Source organism: Misgurnus anguillicaudatus, chromosome 17 (assembly GCF_027580225.2).
Source record: "Misgurnus anguillicaudatus chromosome 17, ASM2758022v2, whole genome shotgun sequence".
NCBI lineage: Eukaryota > Metazoa > Chordata > Actinopteri > Cypriniformes > Cobitidae > Misgurnus > Misgurnus anguillicaudatus.
In genome coordinates this window covers 24,782,172-24,806,783 of record NC_073353.2, presented here as the reverse complement: position 1 = coordinate 24,806,783, position 24,612 = coordinate 24,782,172, and the positions used below count along the sequence as shown (strand labels likewise).

Genomic DNA, 24,612 nt, shown 5'->3' with positions numbered 1-24,612 from the left:
TCCTAAAATGATTTGCATAAAGTAGTAATATAGCTTAGAGCTATACAGTTTATGTGGATTATAGTATAGCTCTGATACTGTCATCTTAGATGTTATTATATAAGAAATATGTGACCATGCCAGTGAAAACCCAGCATTTTTTGTGATTTACCATTTGCAGTATACTACAGTAAACTGTTTACTGTCTACATAACATCATCATGCATAATGTAAAGGACATTCTGAGAAAATATAACCGTAATATTTTAAATACAGAGAGAGAAAGGCCATGTCAAAAATGTATGCTTCTAAACTCAAAACTAGATTATGACACTTTTTCACATATAGGGTCACACATTTGTGTTCATATTGAAATCTCAGATTGCTGTATCTTGGCAAATCTGAGCACAATTTATAACATTGTTGAGATCTAATCTGGAGCTCTAGGCATTTGAGATAACAAGGACTTTTCCCAGGCAAGATATCTGAGAAGCAGAAGACCCAAGTATAATCTTCATTTGCTCTATATTTACTACAATTTTATAATCTTATTGCTATCTACAGTAGGAGAAACAACTGGGATGTTAGAGATCTAATTTGAGATTTTTCTTGCCTGTCAAAAGCTTCTTTTTATATTCAGTGTATATTTCTGTACTATATAGTGGCTGCATTAAAATGTCCTAAACATGGTAAATGCTGTAAAATAGAGTGACAATATGGTATATTTTTATATTCCCAGGTGATGCAGCTCTCTCGCCTGCACACATTTTACATACCCAACAGCTCAGCAGAACCCAGGCAGAGCATGAGTCAGAGAAGAGCTCATACTGCCAAATGAGGATGAAAGAGACACTGGTTTAATCCACCCAGTAGATATAAGGAGGGGTTGAGGAAGAGAGAGAGAGGTAAGTCCACACAAACTGGGTCCTATTCTCCCTTTAAAAGCTGCAGGGTAATTTACTCTTTTGAATGGTGAACTGTCCACTCAAATAACTCAAGGCTCCCAGTGATATACCGAGATCCTCTCTCTAGAGGATTATGGGCAATACGATGTGCTTTTTTACTGTATGTAAAGGTGGATTTTTGTGTGTAGGTGCGTTGCGCTGTGTTTAAGCGTGTGTATGGCAGATCCGGTCATAGTCTTGAGGCGAGTCGAGTGTGACCCACTTTCCCTCTGAGCTTCTCTGCTAGAGACGCATTCAAGCACACGCACGTACACGCTAAACGCCGACATCAGGGAAGATGGAGAGGAGGGGAGATAGAGAAAGAGGTGGGAGATGATGATGCATAGCCACCGCTGTACTCTTCAATTCAAAAATCAATCCCTGTACCAAACCTCTTCCCTCTAACACTATGTCATGTGCAAAAGCGCCCATTTCGCAAGGGGATTTTCATCCAACAAGTAAGCACAGCTGCAGCCCTGTCTGTGTGCGTGCGTGTTTAAGTGCGTGTTTGCGTACATTGACGTGCATGCGTTGCGTATGCATGTGCAGAGAGTCGTAAACCTTGGCGTGATCCCAGCATGCGACATCGTATAACAGGCAGTACAATAATAGTACATCTAATTTTAATGAGTCCCAAGTGTAATTGTACCACAGGGAGGATCTGCAGGAAGATTACCCATCAAATCTTAACCGCAAAGTACTACAAGACAGTAAATGTGTTGTATTTAGTATCAGGTCAGGGCTTATACCATTACACACATTATGAATGCACGTCATGTTAAAATGATGGTACCTTAATGGAAAAAGTGTGGTAATCAAATGTCTTACTACTATATATTATCTACACTTATACAGTGCTCTGGAATACTTGATTCTGATTGGACAGTGGCGATTGTCTGAAGTTTGTTATTCCCAAATAATAACCTCTTGAAACTAATCAAACAGCCTCACCTGGGTACTGCGAGTCATCTTGAAAGGTGCAAATTTAACACTTTCAAATAAATTCAGTATACATATTAATAGGATATATGAGATTTTCCTCTTTTTTGAACTTTAAACTTGTTTGAATGTGCCTTGGCTTAAAGCTACAATATTCAAGATTTTTTAAATAAAGTATCCAAAAACCACTTGCACATTGTGATATATTTTTAATGCAATTGTGTACTTATATTATCCCAAAAGTTCCCAAGGACGTGTAAATCCATAAAAATTCCTATTTAAATACATGTTTGTCATTGTCGTCTCTTAAAGAAGTATCTGCGTTATCCTTGGTTTCCGCTTGTAGAAACTATGGCAACATGTGTGGAGAAAGTGGAGGTTATACACTCACCTAAAGGATTATTAGGAACACCATACTAATACTGTGTTTGACCCCCTTTCACCTTCAGAACTGCCTTAATTCTACGGCATTGATCCAACAAGGTGCTGAAAGCATTCTTTAGAAATGTTGGCCCATATTTATAGGATAGCATTTTGCACTTGATAGAAATTTCTGGGATGCACATCCAGAGCACGAAGCTCCCGTTCCACCACATCCCAAAGATGCTCTATTGGGTTAAGATCTGGTGACTGTAGGGGCTATTTTAGTACAGTGAACTCATTATCATGTTCAAGAAACCAATATGAAATGATTCAAGCTTTGTAACATGGTGCATTATCCTGCTGGAAGTAGCCATCAGAGGATGGGTACATGGTGGGTACAAGGGATGGACATGGTCAGAAACAATGCTCAGGTAGGCCATGGCATTTAAGTGATGCCCAATTGGCACTAAGTGTGCCAAGAAAACATCCCCCACACCACTACAACACCACCACCACCACCACCAGCCTGCACAGTGGTAACAAGACATGATGGATCCATGTTCTCATTCTGTTTATGCCAAATTCTGAATCTACCATCTGAATGTCTCAACAGAAATCGAGACTTATCAGACAGGCAACATTTTTCCAGTCTTCAAGTGTCCAATTTTGGTGAGTTTGTGCAAATTGTAGCCTCTTTTTCCTATTTGCAGTGAAGATGAGTGGTCCCCGGTGGGGAATTCTGCTGTTGTTGCCCATCCGCCTCAAGGTTGTGCATGTTGTGGCTTCACAAATGCTTTGCTGCATACCTCGGTTGTAACGAGTGGTTATTTCAGTCAAAGTTGCTCTTCTATCAGCTTGAATCAGTCGGCCCATTCTCCTCTGACCTCTAGCATCAACAAGGCATTTTCGCCCACAGGACTGCCGGATATTGGATATTTTTCCCTTTTCACACCATTCTTTGTAAAACCTAGAAATGGTTGTGCGTGAAAATCCCAGTAACTGAGCAGATTGTGAAATACTCAGTCCGGCCCGTCTGGCACCAACAACCATGTCAGACTCAAAATTGCTTAAATCACCTTTCTTTCCCATTCTGACATTCAGTTTGGAGTTCAGGAGATTGTCTTGACTGGACCACACTCTGAAATGCATTGAAGCAACTGCCATGTGATTGGTTGATTAGATAACTGCATTAATGAGAAATTGAACGGGTGTTCCTAATAATCCTTTAGTGTACAGTATGCAGCTGTTGTGCTCGTACCTAATTCATTACGATGCCATAAAATAATGTGATCCAACGTACTGTAAAAATGTATTTGTTTGTTCAACTTAAAAATGAAAATTACCTTGTTGCCTTGAAATTTTGAGTTAATTCAACGTGAAAATATTAGTTAACTCAAAAAGAAAACTTATTTACAGTATAATACAGTATAATAACATTTATTCATTACCTCATCTGTGAACTTGGTTAATGAATGTTGATACATTATTGTTTTGAAAATGCGACCTCTAGTGGTGAAATTCTACATATTGTGTCTTTAAAGAGCTAGGAAGAAAGGTTTTCCTTGCAGGAGTTTGCCATTTCTTACAAATAAGCTTATAAAATATATCAAGATATATATGTATTTTGGGTATCTTTATTTACTTGTGGCAAGTAGCTGTGTAACAAGCAGGATGACAAACAGCCACCCAGCTGTTATTACAAAAACAATCCCTTCAGTGTGATAGAAGCCCTTTCGCTGAAGATCATGTCAGGGCCTCGATCACAGTCGGTATTTATTCTGATAACAACTATATGTTTTCTTTTTTCATATTCTATAGAATAGAAACTCAAACATTAATACGTCCTCTGATGACAGTACAAAAACTTTGTGAACATCCAGAAATGTGTAACCTTAAAGGTGGTGTGTGTAAATTTCATCTAGTAGTAAGATTGCGAATTTTCTCAATTTCAACGTATATGGTAGTTGTCACAGGACAAACAAGGGGACCCATGGTGTATGGAGATAAAAACTGCTAATTCTAAGGTAATAAAAACAATATAGTTCATTATTTAAGGTCTTTATACACAATGATAATTTAGTATGTATATTATATTGCATTTTTGTCAAGAGATCCTTCTAAAAGTTACACAATGCACCATTAAGTCTCATTTAACTTCACGTAATTTGCACATCAACATACTAAAAAGAACAACATAGACATTCTGTTTAACATCTTATTCTGCCGCAAGCTGCTCTGAATTTTTCAGATTATGTGAGGATGTCACTGTCGTAACAATCAGGTGAATATTTTGCATGTATCTGCAGTATTTAAAATAGTCACAGAGCAGAACTAAACCTGGATAAAGTGAAGTGACTGACAAACTGACTGACTGACTGACTGACTGGATTTTTTCATAGCTCCATATGTTTCTCCAATCTGTTGGGTTTGAGCAAGAAGGTCTATAATACCTGACAAAGCTTTCCGTTTGCATTCCCATTCATCTAAATGGCAGGTGCTCAGCTAATACAGCCCCCTTGAAGTATATGGGATTAGAATATTGCCATCTTTGCTAATGGGTATTCAAGTTTAGACTTAATTTTTTGAAGCTGTGTCTTAAGTTTGATTAATTACTTTAGGATAATATAAACTCACACACAGTACCAGGAGACTGTGCTTTACTTTCTGACAATTCAGACTTTAAGGATTGATTCCCTTTTAATTCAGGGGTGTAAATTTGAACCGGCCATACTCCACAGGAAGTTGAATTTAATTAGTTCAAACAATCAAGGCATTCTGTAAAATGAAGTGTTTTTATTTATCCTGATAAAATGTTAATTAATTAAAAATGTATAAAATTAAATTTAGCAAATTTTTTACAGGTACGTAACATTTCACATGGCTCCATCTCTCTGTCAATTTGTTTGTCTGTCATTAAAGGCGGAGTCCACGATGTTTGAAAGCCAATGTTGATATTTGAAATCACCTAAACAAACAAGCCCCTACCCCAATAGAATCTAGACCTTCTCTTGATAGACCCGCCCCACACATACGCAACCCGGCAAGGATGTCGGTTAGTAGACACGCTCCTTACAGCTGATTGGCTATAAGTGTATTTTGGTAGTCGGCCCGTCTCCTTTTCCAAAGCGTTTTTCAAACATCGTGGACTCCGCCTTTAATGTCTATAGCCTGGTTAGAATTGTTGCTTAACTTAAAGGGATACTTCACCGATTTAGCATTCAGCTTTGTATCTGTAGAAACCCGGCAGTATTACTGAATGACCATGTTTCCCTCCCTCATTTCCCCCTGAGAGGAGAGATATCTGCATTTTGGTTCTGCAAAAAAGTCCTCCGATGATGTAATATGACGATTTTTGCATCATCGGAGGACTTTTTTGCAGAACCAAAATGCAGATATCTCTCCTCTCAGGGGGAAATGATGGAGGGAAACATGGTCATTCAGTAATACTGCCGGGTTTCTACAGATACAAAGCTGAATGCTAAATCGGTGAAGTATCCCTTTAATCACTATAGAAAAGCTATTGCGAAATGATGGTATTTACATTAACTCTTTCCCCACCAGCATTTTTCATGATTTTCACAAAAGTTTAATGCCTTCCAGAAAATGCTCCTTTTTAAATATATAAACATATATGAAATAAAAGAACAGACCCTCTGCTTTCAAACAAAAAAATCTGTTTCATCCTACCTTCATGTGTTCTGTTTTTATCACCTCTCAAATATGTGTAGGTTTCATCAAAAACACAAAATTTTGAGCAAAAAGCTGAGATAATTCAATTTTTGTGAATGACTTTTAATAGAGATCAGATGCAAAGAGATCTTTAAAACATACACGGACATACAGCTGTTTGCCCTAGGGCAATAGTTCCGGTTTTATAAGTTGTGGAAGAGCGCCACCTGGTGGATAATAGCGTTATTGCAGATTGACGAGATAACTCGTCAATGGTGGAGAAAGAGTTAAAGGTCACATTATTTCTGATGCCATTTTTTAAACCCTAGTTAGTGTGTGATGTTGCTATAATAGCATAAATAATATCTGTAAAATGATAAAGCTCAAAGTTCACTGCCAGGCGATATATATTTTTTAACATAATTTGCCTTTCAAAGCCTACAGCGAACGGACGGTTTGGACTACAGTGTACAGTCCTCTATAGGCTTGCCGCGATAGTCGGTGAAACGGTGATAACCGGTGCTTCAGCCTCTCACCGGTTATATCACTTGCCCACCGCGACACCGTCTTTCACCGTCGTTTTGATATTTTTGTGTAATTAAATCATTTAGTTTCGTTAGAGAGAGCAAACACTTACAACTGAATTTGTCTGTTGTCTGAATTCAGCGGGGCTGAACGCGCGTCACGTCACAGAGCAGCCGCAGGTGTCAGATTTCATTTATTTCTGTCAGAGTTTGCAAGGCGAGCTGACTGACCAGATGATGACAGAAGCCGTGTGCTTTGCTCGTTTTTGTTATAATATACATATATGATGTTTAATATAAGCAAGATCGTTTTGTTGTTGTGTTTTTCATCAAGAAAAATATTAAACCCATCATTCAAGCAGCGCTTTTATGGAGAAGTAGCCGGTTGCTCTGCTTGGGACTGGTGGGTTCTGTGAGAATTACCTGCGCACATTGACTCAAGCACTTAAGTAAACCAGCTGTTGCACTCAAATTGCACGCAAATTCATAGGCGATTTAACGCAGCTTACGCAAGCGATGCATTTAAACAGTTGCGTAATTCAAAAGTGAAAGTAAAATGTGCACGTCTGCATGCGCATTTATAAGCCCCTCCCACCGGGATCACAGAGTTTGTGACGCGCTGATTAACCGGTGGGAAAATTATGTCACCGCAGCAACCCTAGTCCTCTACTTCCTGCTTTAATGACATCAGTAGAACGGTTTTTTACTTAACTCCGCCCACAGGAATACGCCAGTCGTTTTGTTGTGATTGTTGCGGCACGTTTTCTTAAAAAATGCGATGGAATATGCGGGATATTTATGCAATTTTATGCTATGAAAAATTGCGGGAACTTGCAAAAATTGTGGGAACTATGGTCGCATAATTACATAACCTCATAACTTTCCCATGACAACAGGGGTCATGGCTGCGCTTGTGTGAAGTAAATGCCAAACATTTTTCAACTTTCTGCTAAGATATATGTGACTTTTTAGTACGAAAATGTGGGGATTATGAAATCATGCATGCCCGCATATTTTGTGTGCAAAAATCTGCAATTTATGCAGCGAAAGTGCACATTTTCGAAAAATGCGGCCCCCGCATAAATTTGTGGACTTTTGTGGACAATTATGTATTGAATCATGCAATCGCATAATGTCTGTAGGTACTGTAAAATTGAGCAAGCAATCTACAGATAAATTGGTATTAACATTTACAAGATGAATAATTCTATAAAATTTGATTTTCTCATTATAAGTTTCCAAAGTGTAACTTTTTGGGTGTTCCTAAGGGTTGTGTTGTACAGTGACCTCATAAAGGCATTTGGGGACTTTAGCCACACGTACAAAATGTATAAATGTCATAGCAATGAAATATCAAAGCAAGTGACATTTATTTCACAGAAAAAGCGCAAGCATACTTTTCAGGCAAAATTTCAGAATTACATTTAATAGATTTTACGTTTTAAAACAAAAGATATAGAACATGTGAAAGAAGACAAATTGGACACTTTCTAGTAACACGTTTGCTTGTGTTATGATAAATCTGTAGTTACCCTACTACAATTGGACACCTGTGTGCTGTTAACTTCAGAGGAACTGATTCATTCATCCACTACTGTAAAATGACCTTGCTAGCAGTTGGTTAAAATGAATAACAAAAACTGCTAGGAAAGCAATGGACTGGGAGAAAGCATAATTAGATATTGTAATCAAAGCAAACATTATTTATATATTTATTATAAAACTTTTGTCTAAATTCTCTTGTGCACACTGTAGTTTTCTCTCAAAATGGACTACATGTAAATTCAGACATAAGATATGTTTTTAATGTACTCTGCATGCAATTAGTTTTCAGGTGCAGGTCTTTGTGAGTGACACTGCAATGCAAACACAGGTAATTAGCGGAAAGGCAGATGTGCGCTCGTAAGGAACAAAATCCGAAATGTGTGTTGTAAACTCATTGAGTAAAGCAAAAGAGAACAGGAAGCAGTCTCTAAGCTCTTTTAGGAGCGCATTAACGGTACTTGATGAGTGGTAAAACGCTGCATTTGTCATTGTGACACACTTCTGGCCCCCACAGAGACAGACTGCAGTTAAAACTCAGCCCTGATAGATTACACAGACGACTACATTCATAACCCAGCTGTATACCTCCATGCTGAGACATCACACGGATATGTCCCGCCAGCGGATGTTCAGGTGTTTACTGATGGATGCGTTCAGATCTGCATGAAAATAGCCGGTTATTACTTTGTTTGTTTGTTTTTTTATTGTGTCTGTCCTTTTGACAGCGATCAATCTTGGTCATACATCAAGGTCAGCGTGTGTGTGTGTGTGAAAAGAGAGGAGAATAAAAAATCGTGTCTTTCGAAGTGCAGTTTGTCTTGTCACTGAGGAACAGATTCATCATAATGATGTGTCACTATACACAAAGCATTGTAACAAAAGCATAATGTCTGTAATGCATGTCAAACAAAACAAAAGGCTGTGCGCGGATACATACACACACCCTTTACTGTTTATTTGGCTATGCAAAGACTATCAATAACACTATTCTCAGCTGCTATTGCAGTCTTAGTCATAAACAAGCTTTTTATACCCTTCTCCCCCTCCTTCTCTTTCTCTCTCTCTCTCTCAGTATCAATATGCTTAATGAAGGAGAATACAGGAGGCGCATGCTAGATGTCCCAAATGATCTACTAGAACTTATTTCCATTAAAATCAAATGTAGGGAAATATTTTCTATATGCCAACATGAGAGAATATGTAATAGAGCAGAAGTAAGTTCTTTGTTTTTCAAGGATCTTTATTGCAAAACATTTATTGTGATTTGGTGTTCGGTGAAATATACAGTATCAATTGCCGGAAGTGCAGATTAGCTCTCTAGCTTTTATATTGCACACTTTTTGCGCCGATTATGAAATCAGTCACTGAGGTTCAGTAATAAGAGATCACATATTAATGTTCTGTGTGAATTCATTATGCATTTAATAAAACATGTTTTTAAAAATAAAGTGACTACCCGGAGGAAATTATTTTTGCTCAAAAGTTTCTCTTTCATAGCTCGGGAGGCTTAATTAGGTTCTCGGTTATGTGTCAACATTGTTTCAGATTTTTCTCCCAAATGTCTTTGAAAAAGACATGCAGAAAAGAATAAAGCTGTCAAATTATTGTAAATAGCTTAATAGTCATTATTTTACTCACCCTCAATCCAAACCTGTATACATTTTTTTGTTTTGCTATGAACACGCATGAAGATATTTGTTCTTAAGCAGGAAACAGGAGCACTATTGACTTATAAGTATTAAAATTAGGGATGTCCCGATCAGGTTTTTTTGCCCTCGAGTCCGAGTCCGAGTCATTTGATTTTGAGTATCTGCCGATACCGAGTCCCGATCCGATACTTCTATAATACATTAAAAAATAATAAATAAGAGTGGAAAAAAAACAGAACCAGGATGTTCCTAATGTCATGCCGCACGCATTGCTGTTTCTGTGTGGAGTCAAAAGAGTCTAACTCTGTGCCAGCGAATAACTACAGATTAAAAAATAATGAGAATATATATAGTATATGTACAGGTGTTAAATTGGGATTTGTTTTGTGGGGATGCTCTCTGTTGGTAGGGAGGGTTCGAGGGGTAACATGTTTAATCCTGATGACAGCAAAGCCACTGGTGTGTTTCAATGACATTTTGTACCTCTGATAGGATTTTATAAGTTTCAGTTTTAAAGCGGTGCCACATGTTGACCCAAACTTTAAAACCTGAACTTTAAATTATGCAAATCTATGAGTCTGACACCCTATATGCATTTGTTGCACATGTCATTATGCACAATTGATCAAACTTTGAAGGAAGTTATAAGAATCAACCTCCTTGACTAATTCTAGGCATAAGATAGACTACCCAGACTCAATTAACAAGAAAAACAACATACTGATTCAGCAATATATCTTATAAATTAGCCATAGAGATTCCCTAAGCTGGTCAGCAGTTAGTTATAAAATACCTATAGTTAGGTCGTAATTAATACATTAAAATACATTATTTTATTAAACTATACAATCAGTTGTATCCAGTTATCTGGTTAACATATTGTAATGAGATGAGTGACATGGCTAGACATACTTTAATACTTTGTTTCTAGACTTCTATTAAGTTTTCTCGACGTGGGCACCATTCTTACCTCTCTCTCTATCTCTCATCTCTACAGTATCCTGCGCGAATGCGCGTTCTTGAGGTTCTGAGTGAGATGCAGAGCTGCGTCTGAGCACATGGGCGATCAACGCGTCGTTTAAATGAGCGGTAAAAACACAGTTTTGTCGTGGTTTCCTTGCACGCACGAGTGTGAAGCTTGTGAATGAAAGCACGTCAGTGGGCTTGTTCGACTTCATGCGGTGCCGCAACAATTGACAGCCGGGTGACGTCAAACTACCGCGAGAGTGATCCGCGAAATCAAAAGGAGAAGTTCGCTTTTAAATCGCTCTCGCGGAACTTTGACGTCATCCGGCTGCCGGTTCTTGTGGCGCTGCATGAAGTCAAACAAGCCTATTCTCTTCTCATCAGTTCACAAGCACCAGCGCAGCGCGTACACTGGCGCGGAGCAGAGCGAGACCTTAATGGATTTTAAACCCTGCATATGTATCCGAGTCCTGATCGGGAGGTAACGTCCGATTCCGATCGAGTCTGAAACCACGTGATCGGGGCCGATTTCCAATCACGTGATCGGATCGGGACATCCCTAATTAAAATACTATGGAAGTCAGAGGTTAATTTTCTTGTAAATTAGCATCTTTTTTATCAGACTTATGTTTAGGTTCAGTAGGTTCACTTTAACTCTTCCCCCCCAATTTTTTTTTGCCAGCCCCAGCATTTTTTATGATTTTCATAAAAAATGAAAAGTTTATGAAATGAAAGTTTAATGCCTTCCAGAAAATGTTCTTATTTAAATATATAAACATACAATATATCAAATGAAAAAACAGACCCTTTGCTTTCAAACAATCCTACCTGTATTGTTTTTTTTAACACCTCTCAAATATGGGTAGGTTTCTTCAAAAATACCAAATTTTAAGCATAATTGCGTTTTTGTGAAAGACTTTTGATAGAATTTAGATTCAAAGCGATGATCAAAACATACACAGAGTTTGAACTGCGTGCCCTAAGGGGATTCTTCCGGGTTTTATATGTTGGGTAAGAGCGCCACCTGGTGGATAATAGCGAAAATATGGATTGCCGGACAATCTTGTCATTGGCAGGAAAGCGTTTTCTCTTAATTGACGAGTTAACTCATCAATGGTTGGGAAAGAGTTAATGGCAATGAAAAGGTTATTAGTCATTAATTGAAATGCCTTATTTTCACATTTGTCAAGTTATTCATTTCATTAGTATTAAACAAATTTGACATATCTTTCGCTGCAAAACCCTCTACTACATGCAAAAAGTCTAAAAAGTCTCCAGTCACTTTTTACTATCTTTTCTGAATTAATGTAAAAGGCTCAAAAATTTTGTCAGTATCCTAATATATTTAGTAAACCTTCTTTAATTGGGTCAAAGCTCTTGCACATTGACGCATACATGCCGTTGTTCATTCAATTCTTCTTCTGTGCAATTGGAGGACTTTGCTAAAAAATCACTTTGGCGTTTAATGGATTTTCCCAAATATTATATTTCCGAATGGCCTGAGGCCGGGATTAAGCACATTTGAAGCGATGACATATAATGCATGCCAAGAGCATTCAGTCAATATTAATATCTTATTTTTGACGTAGGTGGCATTTAGTGGCTTTTGCATCTGATGTGGCGGTTTCCCGGACAGGGATAAAATAAATGTAAGAGCTGTCCAAACTGAAAACAACTTGCACTGACATATCTTAAAATACATCAGTGCCCGTTGTTTTGGCTCAAATTTAAAATCAGTGTTTCCGCTATATACATTCAACCATGGCGGCCCGCCACTCCTAAAACATCCCCGCCACGCCTGCGGTTGTGGATAGAAGGGATACAGCAAACGAAATCTCTTTGGATGAGCACTGTTTTATCCTAATCCTTCAACCAAACCCAACTCTAAACACAAAATTTCACACGATTGTAGGATGTATTTGTATCTAATTTAGCCAGAACTGCTGTTTTCATCCTAATAATCCTACCTCCAAATCTAATCCTTAACTTTTCGGCATTTGCTGTATACCTTCTAGACAAAACCCACAGCGGCAGCTCGCAAAAAAGCTACCGAAATGTCCCACCTGCCAGACTGGCTGTCTAGAAATAAATTCCTTTCTGGATTCGCGTTGTTCACTCATTTATAAAGAAATCTCCTAAAATATCATAATTTCCTCCATGGGTTTAGTTTCATGCACAAATAGATTTAAATCAGCAGAGGATGATTAAGCTACGTCTCTGTTTTGAGAATAATATAAATAATAAAATAAATAAGCCTATACGAAATATGTTGCACTTAAATAATTATTAAATTGACAAAACGAATAAAAAAAGTTTCTGTTCTTTTTTTGTGACGCGCTCTAAAACCAAAGCAGCAGAAAGCACGTCATGTTTTTAATGATTATAAATAAGCACAAGGTTTTCTCCTTATTGTGAGTTTACACAAATAAAAATACATCATTTGAAGTTTCGAATGTTGTTTTACTTTTATCTTTATGACTATAAATTTAGGGTAATTTAAGCTGCAAGGTCATCACGCATATGATGTTCACCGGCGCATAGCCTACACACGGACGCAGCGCAGGGCTGCGAGAAAAGACATTATTAAACTTACGATTTAACATATTACGAGTTTTTTGGACATTCATTTGGAATCACTGTACTCATATTATCAACTTATCAGGCCATTAGTTATTCAGAATATAGGCTATAAGCGCAGCGCGCTGCTGACCGCTCAGCTGTCAGTCAATCTTCTGTGCTTTAGATCAACACTCACAAAGTTTCACATTAAATGATAAGATATTTGTCCAAAAACAAAAGGCTAAATACTGAATACTACTTATATGCGACTGCAAGACATTAATAGTCGAATATGTTTGTAAGGAAACTTACATTATTCCCGTGGAAGAGAAGAACGTTGTTAATAGAAACTTGAGGCAGACGGTGAGACTGTTTTATCTGTTTTCAGACGAAACAGCAGGGTCGGGGTACCCACGGGTGAACCGCATAATATTTGATCTAACGGGTGTAATAATAGACTATTCGCGTGTCATTTGTGTTGTAGATGCAGGTCGGGACTCATATGCGGGTCTAACATCCCCAACATCCAAGACCAAAATTCGACTCCCGTGCTTATTTGTGTTTAAGATCTGTCTTAAGACCGTTAAAGGTTTATATTTAACTGCGCGATTTGCGTTGTGACCGGCTCGGGGTCACAGTCTTTATGTCAAATGATACAGGTGTGAAGTAAAATTGCTGCTGATGTCGGATAACTGGTCGGTTGTTCTTCTGTCAATCACAGCGGTGCGGATTATCAAACAGGACTGACTTTGCAACAGCACTGTAATGCTAAACACGAGGACGAACTTGCAATGCACACTACATTAAAACTACAATGAAATATCCGAACTATACGTACGTAGCTATGTAACGTTTTTTTAAGAAAATACAGTTTAGATCAAAACATAGAAAAGCAATATGCTATAAATTTAAGGAAAAGTAAATGACAGCATGAAAAATATAAAAAAAACACATGTTAGTTTACTGTAGCCTAAATTCTACATTTAAAAAAAAATTACATTTATAATCATCATGGGCGCCCCCTGCCGCCACAGCTGAAAAAAAATCCTAGAGGAAACACTGTAAAATGCATACAAGTCATGTTTGTAGTAAGGCATGTTTGTTAAAACTAGATATATTTTCTTATATTAAACTAAGACCTACATTTAAAACAATGACAGTCAGTTTTACTTAATCCTTTTATATTGTGATTACTTAAAAAATTAATTTAACAACATGAACTTAATTTAATTGAGTTTATTCAACAAAGAAGTGTGTCTTGTCAGCTTTACTTAAAAATTATTTGTTCAGCCAACATAACAGTGTTGTGTAAAATTAACAGATTAATAAAACCAATACAGACTGGCATCTCATTGGCTAATGATGTTGCAGTGTATTATGGGTAATTGTTGTTGTTCTGGCACCCTCTTGCAGAAGTGTAGCACCATTAGATAGGTACCTGTGGCCAACTATGAGTGTATTAACTTGTTCTGATATATTATTAGAACAAAAACAAACAAATTAATGGTTTGAAATGTAACATTTCATTTAAAATATATTTGTGATGTACTTGATAAGTTATAATTAAGAGGCTTATATGATTAGTTGTATTAAGCAGCTGCACTATGATTGATTGGTTGATTGATTCAGTGTTAAGGAGTTATTAGATAAAAGGGGTGGAGTTTATAAAATGGCATTATTCAAATTTTTGTCATAAATAATTATTTTTTTATGTACAATAAACTCAACTGTTGTTTGTTAAGTTTACTTAATCTTCTTTTGTTAAATGAACTTAATTATTGTTCGTTGGGTTTACTTAACAAATTATGTGGAACATGTTGACAAAATATTTTTACGTAAATCCAACATTTCATTTTTTTTGAGTGGTCCTGGTTTAAGCTAATCCCTGTCCCGGAAACTATAAATATTGCTCAAAATATCTTCCTTTGTGAAATGTATACAGGTTTGTAACAACATGAGGGTGAGTATGATAACAGATTTTCCCCTTATGAATTAGATTTTGGCGGAAATGATGGTAGTCTTATATAAATATCTGACTTTGATTGCTTTGGTATCTTGTTTAATCTGATTGATTTGTGACATTGGTGATATCACTTTAACACCACAGAAGGCTCATGTAAGATGTTCATAGTTGGATAGTAAAATACATATGCTTATCAACTTTAAAAAGGCGAAAACAATTTCCATATAATTGATCTCAAAGGCCCATCCATTTATCATAGCAAACCCTTATGCAACCTCAACTATGCAGAGTACAAAAACAAATAAAAAATGCAGCCTTGCTACGTCAGTACGGCTTCACTAAGCACTCTTATTTAATGCTGCTATTTACAGTTGTGTTAAAAGAGATCTCATTTGGGATTTTTTTTCTCCTATGGAATCTTAAGTTCAGCACAAGAAGATGCTGTGTTAAATCTGTCAGGCAGAATGAGATGAGGTCTGCCGGCAAACATATTGACATGTCAGTGTGGATCTGGACTGGGTCTATCTTGAGGTCATAAAATGTTGACATTGGTTGTGTATTTTTGTCCTCTGCATCGCGTCACATTCTGGGCATCCATTTTTAGAACAAAAGTCATGATTTCATATCCCAAAATAACATGCTGACTGTATACAAGAGAAAACTGTCTTTTGCACACACATCACAGAGCCGCTCAGCTGAGGAAATGCAAGTTACGACAATCTGCTTCATCATTATCTCTCTCTCTCTCTCATTATTTCTGCCTCTCTCTCTCTTTCTTTTCTTCTTGTCTTGAGGTTTTTGTTTTCATCTTTATTTTTATTTCCCCCTCTCTTTTTTGCTCTCAGTCCGCCCCTCCCTTTACTTCTCTGTCAAGAAGTGGGCTTTGATTAAAATATATCCATTTTTGTCCATGAAACTTGACTACTGTATAGCTCACATCATTATGTGATGAGCACCAAACAAAATCTGCTCCTCTTTGTCTTATTCCACTCTGTGAGTCATTCATTACCATGTGAAAGATCAAACTTGAGCATGATAGCTCTCACAAAGAGAATGACGCTAAAGCGAGTTTTCTGAGCCATATTTAAACAAACAAGCAAGCAAACAAACAAGCAAGCAAGTGAGCAAACAAACCACCCTGTGCAGCAACACATCATGCCCTGATTTAACTCTAGCGCACGTTTAACTCGTGCCGCGGGTGGTGCACGAGTTGCCTTACGAAACGGAGCAGCTTATCTGGAGCATCCTGAAGCAAAAGCTGGGGGAAATGATATTTTATTTATTTTTTTCGAAATGAGTGGAGCCATTGAACCCAAACAGGCCTGGTCCTCTCCAGATGGATTGTAGGCAGCCTCTTCTTCTTCATCCATTATTGATGAGTGGGGCAAAGAGAAATAGGTCAGAAGAGAATGAACTACATTCTCTTTGTTCTCTCGGCTTGTTACATAAATGATTGAGATTTATCGCTTCCACTGTCATATTTAGTCACCGGCCTCTGATCGCCAAATGCGCCTGCCCTCAGACGATTGTTTGCAATATTAATACATACGCTTTTTGGACTTAGAATTGTTCCCAGGCGTAAATAACTCATTCTTTTACCGTAAGTGAGAGGTAGACGTTGAAGGAGGTGTGGATGGTGAGTTAAGTGAAAACATTGAGCTCGATACATCATTTGTCTGCTGAAGTTGGTGGCAGGGATGGATTATGGCCCAAGGAGGGCCTTTGACTCCCAGAGACCTGGGAAGCTTGCAGTGGCCCGACAGTTGGAAATAGGCCATACAGAATGTAAAATTAATATAGACAGACAAACAGCACTTTAATGTCAACATCTGTTATACATGGAAATGAGATATGCTGGTTGTCCTAGACATCCCCTCAGCATTAATATTACTCTCTCAACATCTTATTGCTGCTTTGAAGTTTATTATCAGGTAGAACACATACAGTATGATTTGTTAGGTGTTGTTGCTTTATTTCTACTGTATTTCTTTTTTCATTGCATTTTTATTTTACTGTGCATGCTGCATTTTTGACTTAACATCAAACCTTATTTTTCCATTATGATGTCTCTGAAACAGGCTTGCATAATTAGGCTTCCAGTAGGCAATGGCAATTAACAAATGATCATAAATCAGACAATAAATACAGTATGTGTTTTCCAAAGACAACAAAGGCTGGAGCACAATTAATGATGTTAGATACTGCAGACCTCAGTCCCCTAGTGGGGCGACAAGAGGACACATCCAAAGAGGCTGATGCCCGGGGAGACTCGCTGGACCATAATCCATCTCTGCTTGACATTGAAGCTCATTGCTCTGCCAGAAAAAGTCATTTTCAGCTGATAAACCACATATTCTTGTTTGGACTACACTGTAAAGAAAATCTTTAAGGTTTGGCACCTGTTGTTGTAGGCATTTTAACAACTTTACAGTTTACAGTAAAACTGAAAATATATTGGCAAAGTTTAATGCATTGCAGCAAAAGTGTTTGTTACCATTTTTAATTGTATATGCACTGAAAAAAATGAAAAATGTAAAATCCACCCAAATTTGTAAGAAGGAAATTAACTGAATAATTTTGTGTTGAAACTACTTGAATTATTCAATTAAATATAAGTAACTAGGCAGTGGACTTGTACTTCCCAGCATGCATTGCATGGGACTGGGTTTGGAAAGTTAAATTTGAAATAGTGCTGCACAATTAATCGCATCGCAATCGCGATGTCAGCCTGTGCGATTATATGACAGCAAAATATTGCAATTACATTAAATAAAAAAAATGTGTGGACTTGTTAACACAAACTTTCTGATAACAGTTTGATGATTTTCCTTGCTGTTTAAAAAAAGAAAGAAAAACGAACAAAAAGGCAGTGCACGTGTGGCATGCACGTGTGTGGTGTGCGTCGTCACTTATACCAGAGCGAAGATGGATGCAGAGGAGGTTGACAGTGATCTGGTAGCTAAAAAAAAACTCTATGTCTGTTGTATGGCGATATTTTGGATTTAGGATTACTGACACTGAGCAGTTGCTACATCACATGGCAATACGAAAACATTTCTAGTTTTACAAATACACATTTTAGCTAAACTGTGTGTGGATTTTCCTTAAAACCCATCAAGTTGACTCATGATACCATTTAGTATAATCGCACATTGCAATATTAGCATCAATAACCGCAATGGGAAAAATTACCCAAATCGTGCAGCCCTAATTTGAAATTAAATGCTGTTTTATGTGTTTTTAACAAAAAGAAAGACGTGTTAAGGGCGATTTATAGTCGTAGGCTACCTGTAGCCTGTGCGTAGCTCTGCGTAGCCTGACGTGCACCTCGCAAAAATTTTAACAGCGCGTCAGTTCTACGCGGACCGCAAGCGCTGTGATTGGTCCACCAGAACCCCTCCCGTCAGGTAAAAAAACTGCGTCATAGGTATTTCCGTTTGTGACAGTGAAAACAAAGATGAGCCAAGTTTGGGAGTGATTTAACTCAAACTGCAACGAAATTCGCTGTTTATTTACTTCCATCATTGCTGGTCTTCTCAAATCATACACAACAAGTTGCTGTTTCTTCTTCGTGTGTGGGTTAACTTGCTAAGCTTCTTCTTCTCTGACGGCCGCGCTGCTACTGTGGTTACACCCGTGGATACTGCCTACCAGCGGTTTGCGTGTGTGTCTGCACGTCGACGCGGAGGACGACGCAAAAGTATAAATGAAAACCGACGCGGAACCTATGCCGTCGCAGCTACGCCGTAGGACCTACGCACTACTATAACGAGCCCTTTAGTGTTCAATGTTCAATTATCTTTCACATTTAAAAGAGTTTCTGTTTCTGTTGTTAGTTTTGTGGTTACCGTCATTCAGAAGAGTGGTGCTTGTGTATAGATAATATTTGCTGTCTTCCAGCTACTCAGGTTCATTTGTTTTTGTTACGAATGGTAAATTACATTACTAGCACTCTTGTTTGGGAGAGCAAAAATCTCTTAATAAAGTAAGAATTGAAAATATTGGGTTTGCTTTATTTTTCTAAATATTAATGAAAGTTAAGATATAATAAGAGATTAAAAAACTATTGGATTTAACCTTTATTTTAGTAGAAATTAAACCATTAAATTGATCTGGTTGCACATAATTAAGTTTAGTGTACCGAACATAAAAAAGTAGTAAATATTACTATTATAATATTACTATTATAATATTATAATAGTAAATATTACTCAAAATAGTTTAGCTAAAATTATGAATATAATTAATCTGAAATTACTTAAAAATATAAGTCCAACCAACTTAAAAAATATATCTGGATTTAGATAAATTTACCCCTTAACATAATAAAATTAAGTAAATTCAACATAAGATTTTTTCAGTGTGTGACCCTGAACCACTAAACCAGTCGCACTGGTATATTTGTAGCAATAGTCAACAATACATTGCATGGGTCACCGTTATAGATGCCAAAAATCAGGATATTATGTAAAGATCATGTTCCATGGAGCTATTTTTGTACATTTTCTACCAAAAAATATATAAAAACTTTATTTTTGTGAGTGGATGCAGTTGCTACTTCATTTGGACATCTTTAAAGACGATTTTCTCAATATTTAGATGTTTTTGCACCTTCATTTTCCAGATTTTCAATTATGTTCCAGTACCAGCATAACACAAGTGGAATGAATGATAAATCCTGCATGATAAATAAAAAATTTTCACATGTGGCATTTCCATTGTTGCCAATATTTAAATAACAAATAGAAAACACCATCACTGTACCTAAAATTCTGATATGAACATTAATCAAACGACATAACATTTAACAAAAAACAACCTAATAAATAAGAAAAAACAATAATTAAAATAAAATATCATCAAATGTCACATTGTGACAGTTACGAATTATGCAAATGCCCTTTTACTGTTTAGGGAGGCTTTTATTTGATAAAAAAATACTTTAACAATATCTTCATGTTGAATGAATGAATACATTATTTTACTGTGATATATACTATACATGTGGCATTAATTTAGGGTTTACAGTTATCCTATTAAAGGTCACGTTCATTCTGATCTCATTTTTTAAACCCTATTTAGTGTGTAATGTTGCTATAATATGTTGCATAAATAATACCTGTAAAATGAAAAGCTGAAAATTCACTGCCAGGCGATATATTTTCTTTAACAGAATTCGCCTTTTAAAGCCTACAGCGAACGGCCGGTTTGGACTACAGCCCTTTACTTCCTGCTTTAATTACGTCACTAGTAGGGATGCTCCGATCGATCGGCCGCCGATCGTAATCGGCCAATAACGGCATTAAATGACACGATCGGCACTCGCTAAATTTGCCGATCTCATGAGCCGATCTTTCTGTTAACTTTTGTCATCATAGCGTTCCAGATGCGGCTGCAAATAGAGACCATTTTACACAGTGCAAGCACAGTCCTCAGCGTGATACGTCTTCACATCAAACAGCGTATACAACACATATCTATCGCAGGCCACCACTACAAGTGTGCCAAATTTCATAATTTTCCCATGTACGGTTCATAGGGCTGCCATAGACTCCCATTGGGGAGGAAGAAATATAATAATAATAATAAGAAAACCATCAAACACAATAGGGGCCTGCTGCCCTGTGGGCTTGGCCCCTAAATACAGTAGCATTTTTTTCATTATTTTTATGACTTTTTTCCGTGTATTAGATAGCAAGCGCTGAACACTTAGAAACTATGTTAAACAAAGCACTTTATGTTCCTGTAGTTTAGTAGGTAGAGCATTACATTAGCAGTGCCAAGATTGCAAGTTGATGCAGGGAACACGCATACACAAAATAGCCTAAATGCACTGTCGGTTTGAATAAATGCATCTGGGAAATGCATTAATGTAAATTTAAATGCATGAGAAGCCGGAATTTTTAGCAGAGTCTAAACAGAAGGGTTGGACTATCTGAGACCACAAAAAGGTATTTCTTCAACATTGATCAATGGTTATCCACAAGACACCCTTTCACCCTACAACTCAACAATGAGTGTCAGTACAGATAATTGCTGGAAGAGCTTTTACAAGGCTGTGCATTCATTTTTATGCTCTGAACCTTTTGGATATCACACTGATTTACTATGTTATTGTCAGTATGAGAAATGGGACATTGTTCTGTATTGTGAAACAAAGTGCAATAATTCATTACAATGCTAATTCTACTGATGACCTTTCTGTGAGAACAGTCGCCCGTTTACACGCCAACACACATACATTAATCTTCTTCCCTAAATTAACCTTTATTAGAACAGTGTTGGTGTTCAAAGGGCCCAAACATCAATAAATGAATTAGAATAAATGTAATTAGGAGTTGGTGATTATGATTAAAGGTTTGTTCGGGAAGTCTGTCATTGTTTGCTATTGCATGTTGTTTCGTGAGAGGTGCCTGGAGAACGCTCGCAGCTTAAAAGCAACCGCATGATGACTTGATTTCCTACCAAATCCACTATCACAATGCCACCTGAACCCAAAGCATTTGCTCTTAGGATATAAACAAAACTTGTCAAACGTGTTAAGCACCTGGTGTTGTTCCAATTAGCTGCAGTAGCAGTAAACTGTCGCATGCATAAATTAGGATCTGTGAGAAAGAGGAAATTGCAGCCTCTGGACATGAGGTTCGGCTACAGGATAGATATTATTTCAACAACAGTTTTTTAAGTACGGGGTAATGTAAAGGCATACGGATGTTATTGCAGAAATAATCCCCAGCAGTGTGATCAAGACCCAACGTGAAGCAGTATCCCACAGAAGGGGTTTATTTCATGCTTACAACTGGCTGCCTGTACACTATCCTGCTTATTATATGGCTATTTACCTAATAAATAAGGTAAGGAACATTAAATATTGATTTAAAATATTTTATTTGCTCATTTTAATAGAATGCAGACATTCTGCCAGGAAATCTGTTGATTTTAGGTTTTAAGATAAGTCGTTCAAATGTCACCAACATTTGGTTTAATCATTTGTAATTATAATGTCATATATATATTATTAAAGGGACATTCCACTTTTTTTGAAAATATACTCATTTTCCAGCTCCCCTAGAGATAAACATTAATTCTTACCGTTTTGGAATCCATTCAGCTGATCTCCGGGTCTGGCGCTAGGTTAGGTTTTAGCACTTTTAGCATAGCTTAGCACAATCCATTGACTTTGATTAGACCATTAGCATTGCGCTAAAAATAACCAAAGAGTTTCAATATTTTTCCTATTTAAAACTTGACTCTCCTGTAGTTACATCGTGTAGGGGAGAGCGGGGTATGTTGTCACACTTTTCACACTGTCTAACATTTACTGAGCACCATACATCAAAATGGTATAAATCTCATACCAAATGAAAGAAGGAAGTCTTGGGCACATATGTTGTATTCATAACATCTTTATATCTTATCTCATTACAGAGTTGTAGACTGTTGAATAGTGACTGTGCACTTGTGACAATTTGCCCCATCGGAGGGTAAGTTGTCACACTAGGGCGGGTAAGTTGTCACACTAGATTATCTAAAAATAAGAACACAACTACTTAATTGTGAATATTGATTTTAATTTTTAAACTCAAACCAAACTGGAAATATAAACATCCGTGCCTGGAGAATCTGGAAAAAGAATTATTTCAATCCAAATAATGCACATTTCAATTAAGTGGCAAGACCACTTTACTTTGAACTTTGGTTCAAATGTTCTATGGCTTTCACATAAAACCAGATAACTGAATGGAACGCTGCAGATAACTTGCTTAACTTAACATGTTTAACCTCTGAACAAAACAGATGCCCTGTATGACTAATAGGACTCATCTCCAGAATCACAATTCTGACACACATAAATTGCCTGGCCTGAGGTGCAAGCATCATGGGCCCAATTGTTGCATTTTACACATTTTACCCAGGTCTCCTTTGGACGACTCTTTGAAAATGGCTCTACACAGACGAGGCAGAAGCACTCTTCATCATCTGATGATGACTCTTGCATGATTTTTCTTCTTTTAGCTGCCTTGTTTTTCATAGGTCCAGATTTCTGCTTCCCTTTCTTTTGAAACAGCTTTTTGCTAGATTGAGGCTTATTCTTTTCTATATCATGTTTTCTGAGCATGTTCGATGTGTTTGTTTGTACAGGGGCAAGTTGTCAGATGTGACGACTTGCCCCAAAGTCATTGAGACAACTTGCCCCATACTTACTTGTGTGCTAATGTTGTCTAAATCTCAAGTTTAGCTCATCATATCACTTTAGCTAAAGTATCAAAAGACACTTTACGGTCTCCTCTATTTTGTGCAAAATAATAATTTTAAACATTCACACCTAACAAAGTTGTATTGCATAAAATGTAAAGTGATTTTTTTTTACTTTTTAAGCAGAAAAATAAGAAAATTGTGCTAACCTCAGATTACAGTGATCTTGACCACATGTGAACAGGAAGTTCACTATAGAAGAAGAAGTCACATAAAGTGGCTATTTGATTTTTGAGATAGAGCCTCTAGTATTGGAGTTATTAACAGTGTGACAACTTACCCGTGTGACAACTTACCCCGCTCTCCCCTACTTAGACTGACGGAAAATTAAAGGTTGCGATTTTCTAGGCAGTAATGGATGGCTAGGAACTATACTCTCATTCTGGCATAATAATCAAGGATTTTGCTGCTGTAACATGGCGGCAGGAGTAGTGATATTACGCAGTGCCCGAAAATAGTACCCTGCTATTGAAAGTAACCAAAGGGACTGTTTTTGCACAGTGCGTAATATCACTACGCCTGCTGCAGCCATGGTACGGCAGCAAAGTCCTTGATTATTACCCCAGAATGAGAGTATAGTTCCTAGCCATATCTGCCTAGAAAAACGCAACTTTTAATTTTTCGTTAGTCTTAGTACACAATGTAACTACAGAAGAGTCAAGTTTTAAATAGAAAAATTTTGGTTATATTTTAGCGTGATGCTAATGGTCTAATCAGATTCTATCGATTGTGCTAAGCTATGCTAAAAATGCTAGGGCCTGAATGGATTCCAAAACGGTAAGAATCAAAGGTTAATTATAGGGGAGCTGGAAAATTAGCATATTTTTTAAAAAAATTGAATGTCCCTTTAAAAGGCATTTTTAATTTTTGTGTAATATTAAACTGTACCTGTCAAAATGATTTGCAGCATTCGAGTTACCCTGTGTTATTTGTTTTAAGCGGTTGTAATCTGGGAATATCAAACTGGCAAATGTCGTGACTGGCAAATCAGAATTAAGCATTCCAACGAGCTGTGTAACAATAAGATATTTATAACAAGCCAATAGGTATGATAGATATCTGTTTAATTCTGTGTAAAAGTTTAGGGTCACTTGACTAAAAAAGCATTTTCATGATCTTGAAAATAGTTTGATTCAAGGACATATCCATGAACAACGTCATACTTTGGAAACATTCTTTCAGTACATGCCAAGCATTTTATTTAAAAAAAAAAAAATATATATAAAAAGAATGGAGAAAAAAGCAGCTATTAAAGA

The 24,612-nt window shown here is 37.1% G+C and overlaps 1 protein-coding gene across 1 annotated transcript in view; it reads left to right on the top strand.

Annotated features, from left to right (window-relative positions):
* The window catches only part of il1rapl1a (interleukin 1 receptor accessory protein-like 1a), a 191,069-nt gene that overhangs the window by 5,741 nt on the left and 160,716 nt on the right, over nt 1-24,612 (top strand). Inside the window, exon 2 of the mRNA XM_055214892.2 lies at nt 719-884. The gene's annotated coding sequence lies outside the window, so the exon portion shown is untranslated. The remainder of the gene's footprint in view (nt 1-718; nt 885-24,612) is intronic.